Here is a 4563-nt window from a genome sequence, read left to right as displayed (position 1 = left end):
ACACAGAAGCCTCCGAGAGAGAGAGAGAGAGAGAGAGAGAGAGAGAGAGAGGCGGAGTGGGTGGGGAGGAGAGCAGGTGCTGGAGCCAAACTGAGTTATCCCTGTGCCCTTGGCCTGCTTTCCATGGTCGTGACTGTTGTAAGATTAATAATAATAGTGACCACAATTGCTGCTTCTTGTGCATTCTGTGTGAGCATATGGGCTTGTTAATTCTTTTTCTTTTTTTCTTTCTTTCTTTCTTTCTTTCTTTCTTTCTTTCTTTCTTTCTTTCTTTCTTTCTTTCTTTCTTTCTTTCTAAATATTTATGTGAAAGGCAGAGTTGCAGAGCGAGCAAGAGAGAGAATCTATCTGCTGCTTCCTGCTCCGAACAGTGGGCAGCAGCTGGGGCTGGACAGGCCAAAGCCAGGAACCGGGACTCCAACTAGGTCTCCCACGTGGGTGGCAGGGGCCCACACACTTGGCCCGTTTTCCATTTTCCCAGGCACATTAAGGGAACTGAATCAGAAGTAGAACATCCAGGACTTGAGTTAGCGCTCACGTGGGATGCCAGCACTTCAAGGAGTGGCTTAACCGGCTGCACCCCAGTTCTGGCCCCATTACAGCAGTTCTTTCCCGAAGCCCCAGGCAGGCTTGTCCTCCACTCATTCTGCACTTAAGGAAGAGGAGGTGCTGGCAGCGGTGCTGCAGTGCAGGGAGCTGCCCAAGTCACAAGATAAGGGGCAGAGTGTGGCCCTTAGCCCAGGCAGCTCGCCCCAGTTTGGAATGGCTCTGAATGGCAGCCTACTGCAGGCAGGCTCCTTGGGGACCCGCAGAGGCTCTGGGGTGAGGAGTGGGCTGCTCTAGGGGTGCCCTGAGACAGCAGCTCAGCTCCACAGCACCATTGTCCCTCTACCAGTGACACTGGCCACGCAGGGCTAGCTGGGCACAGGTGTCATGGACATGATGTATGTTGATGTTGCTGGAGCTCCCAGGTTCCCTTTAAAATGCTTGGGATAAGGATTTGTGGAGGGAGGACCCAGGGCCAGCCCCTAGGGTTAAGAAAACTGAAGTGGAGTTGCTGACTTACCTGGTTTGGGAGCTGCGCAGGAACTGCAGCCACAGGCTTTGAGTGCTGAGCCCTAGGGGTGACATCACCACTTTGCACATGCGCAGGTGCAACCCAGGTGCTGGGGACAGAGGCGCCATGTTCGGTGCACTCCCAGGCCCACAGCAGAGGAGGAGTGGGCTCAGCCAGGGCTTGCTGCCTTCCTGTACTACCAGCTGGGCACCCGGAGCTGCCCTGGGGATGCCCTTCTGGAAGCAGAGGTGCTCTGCTGGAGGGACAGCACCCAGGAATGTTTGGATCGATGGGAACCACTGGGGGTGGGTCCAAGCACTCAGAATGGGACCTGTCTGCTGAGCTGATTGGGTCACGACAGATGCTGCCACTCCTGGAACGAAATCCGCCCAGACAAAAGGTTCCCTAAGCCCAAACTCCATGTTGTGCTTGTCTGACAGGCATGCTGAGCTCTAGGGTGCTAGAATATTCTGATAGGTGGAGAGAGAGAGAGAGAGAGAGAGAGAGAGAGACCTTCCATCTACTGGTTCATGACTGCAGATGGCTGCTTCAGCTGGGGCTGTGTCAAGCTGAAGCCAGGAGCCTAGGGCTTCATCTGGGTCTCCCACATGGGTACAGGGACCCAAGCACTTGAACCATTTTCTACTGCTTTCTCTGGGTGCATTAGCAGGGAGCTGGATTGAAAGTGAAGCAGCCAGATCTCGAACCAGCACCGATGTGGGAGCCAGCATCACAGGTGGTGGCTTAATGTGCACCCCAGCACCGACCCCAGGATGATATCTTTTGCTGCACTAGAATGCTGACCTTGCAACAAGGGAGGGGGGGTCACCCTCAGCAAATATGAAAAAGTGAAACCCAAAGGAAAACGGGGCTGGCTGCTGGAACTTCAGCTCCTTCACCGTGAGTAGGGGAAGCCGCTGGGCAGGGATGGGACGTGGGCCATGGGGAGCTGAGGGGCCACAGAGAGGACCCTCATCGGCCCTCTGCAACCTCTCCCTGGCCTGCTGCTCATTCCCTCCCAAAATGAGAGTGGAACAAAATTGCGGTGTCTTGGCTGGAGAAACACTAGCTGCTGGAGTAACCCCCCCTCCCGCCCTGTGAGCACGGAACACGCAACAGGAAATGCAGGCCGCAAGGTGGGGGGCAGGGGCGGCAGTGGGCACCTACAGCAAACAGGTTGAAAAGTTGCAGAAGTGGAGCCCGGCGCGGTGGCCTAGCAGCTAAAGTCCTCACCTTGAACGCGCCAAGATCCCATATGGGCGCCGGTTCTAATCCCGGCTGCTCCACTTCCCATCCAGCTCCCTGCTTGTGGCCTGGGAGAGCAGTCGAGGACGGCCCAGTTCTTTGGGACCCTGCACCCGCGTGGGAGACCTGGAAGAGGCTCCTGGTTCCCGGCTTCAGATCGGCACAGCTCCTGCCGTTGCATTCACTTGGGGAGCGAATCATCGGACGGAAGATCTTCCTCTCTGTCTCTTCCTCCTCTCTGTATATCTAACTTTGTAATAAAAATAAATAAATATTTTTTTTAAAAAAGGAAGCTTGCAGAAGTGGCAGCTGGAAGCAGTTGGCTGCTGCACAACAGCATCTCTCGGTCCTTGGCCGCTTGCCACGCCCTTCGTCACTTTTTCTACTCAGCTGGCTCCATTGCAAGCTTGCCACTAAACCGCAACCCCCGGCATCAGCTGCCACCTGTTCCATGCGACAGCTGCTGGCTAGGGCTCCAAGGAAGGACTCCCCCCTTTCCTTTTTCAGGGAAAAGGGACTCCCTGGAGTCCAGGGACCTGAGCTGTTACTGATGCCTGAGAGGGGACCGAGACCAGCCAGCTGACGTGACTGAGAGTGGACCCACAGTTCTGTTCTGTTTTGTTTTGTTTTGTTTTTGTATTTGGAAGAAAAACCAGGAGAGCACTTACATCAGCCGGCTCACTCACCAAACTCCTGCCACCACCATGACTTAGGCTCAAACCGGGAATTCAGTTTGCTTCTCCCACATAGGTGGCAATGAGCCAAATATCTGAGCCACCGCCTGTTGCCTCCTGGGCTGTGTCTTAGCAGGAGCTGAGATGGAAACCCTGGCCCTCTGCTGGGACATGTGGGGGGAGCCCAAGAGGCATCTTAACATCTGTGGCAAACACCAACACTTCCGGGCAGGCCTGTGTCTGGCTCAGGACTCGCCCTCTGGCTAACGCGTCCTCATGTAGCACCTGTATGGAAGAGCAAATAAGCTGGACCTTCCCTGGCCTTCTCTGCCCAACCAAGCAGGTACACATCCCTGCAGAGGCACACATGTGCAAGGGGGCGTGTCAAGGAAGCGTACACGACAAGAGCAGAAGCCGACCTAGACTCATGGGAGCATGCGCTTAGGACAAGACCCAATTGGCAGACTCATGCTGACCCACTGCACACACACACACGCCATGTATTTATTGATACTCTTCAGCTTAAATGGTTCACAGTCTATTCAATTGCTCAAGGAAGAGATTTTCACTGGCTCAAGAAATTCAGGGAACTGAGACTTCTCTGACTTCAGGTGTGGATGGACCCAGCAACTCCTTGGTGCCCAGCTCTCCAGTCACCTGCAGCCCCTTCTGTGACACGGGGAGGGGGGAGGGATCCATGTGAGTCCCTACCCCCAGAGCTTCATTGCCTCCATCAAAGTCCAGCAGAATGATGTTGGATGAGGCCAGACAGGAGAACAGTGAGGAGGCTGTGGGGGAGGGAGTCCCTGCCTGTGCTTCCGTGCCGAGCCGTACCTTTCTGGAGTGGGGAAGAGGGTAAAGCAGGCAGAGTGCTTGGCAGGGAGCACCGCACGTCCAGGGGAGAAGCAGCAAAAGCTGAAGGGCAACCAGTGGCCAGGGACACCTGCAGGGGCAGGAGCTGCAGGACTTGAACGTGGAGGATTCGGGGAAAGAGCAGATGAGCACGGACAGAGCTCTGGGTACAGAGGGCATGGAGACTGCATTGGCAAACGTGCCCAAGTCCGATGGAGGGAAGAGAGAGAGACCCCTTGGTGATGAGTCTGCGGGCGACGTGAGCTGGGCTGGGACCACACGCTTAGAAGCCTTTCTCATTGTTTACCCATCAATCACTGCGGCCAAGGTGGTTGGGACTCGAGCAGGCGGAGGAACAGAAAGGGAAACGGCCCCAGGCCAAGTTGGCCCGGGGCCTCCTTGGCTGATCCAGCTTCAGTTCAGGGGTGCAAAATGCAAACAAGCCTCACTTTTGCTGGAGTCCATGTTGCAGCTACTGCCTGCAAGAACCAGCTTTCAATGTGGGTGCAGGTTCAAGTCCCCGCTGCTCCACTTCCCATCCAGCTTCCTGCTAATGTGTCTGGAAAAGCAGCGAAAGATGACTCAAGTGTTTGGGCTCCTGCACCCACGTGGGAGACCTGGGTGAAGCTTCCGGCTTCAGCTTCATCCAGTGCTGGCTGTTGCAACCATTTGGAGAGTGAACCAGCAAGTGGAAGATCTCTATGTCTCTCCTTCTCTGCAGCTCAGCCTTTCAAT

Source organism: Ochotona princeps, chromosome 17 (assembly GCF_030435755.1).
Source record: "Ochotona princeps isolate mOchPri1 chromosome 17, mOchPri1.hap1, whole genome shotgun sequence".
NCBI lineage: Eukaryota > Metazoa > Chordata > Mammalia > Lagomorpha > Ochotonidae > Ochotona > Ochotona princeps.
This window is presented reverse-complemented; position numbering follows the sequence as displayed.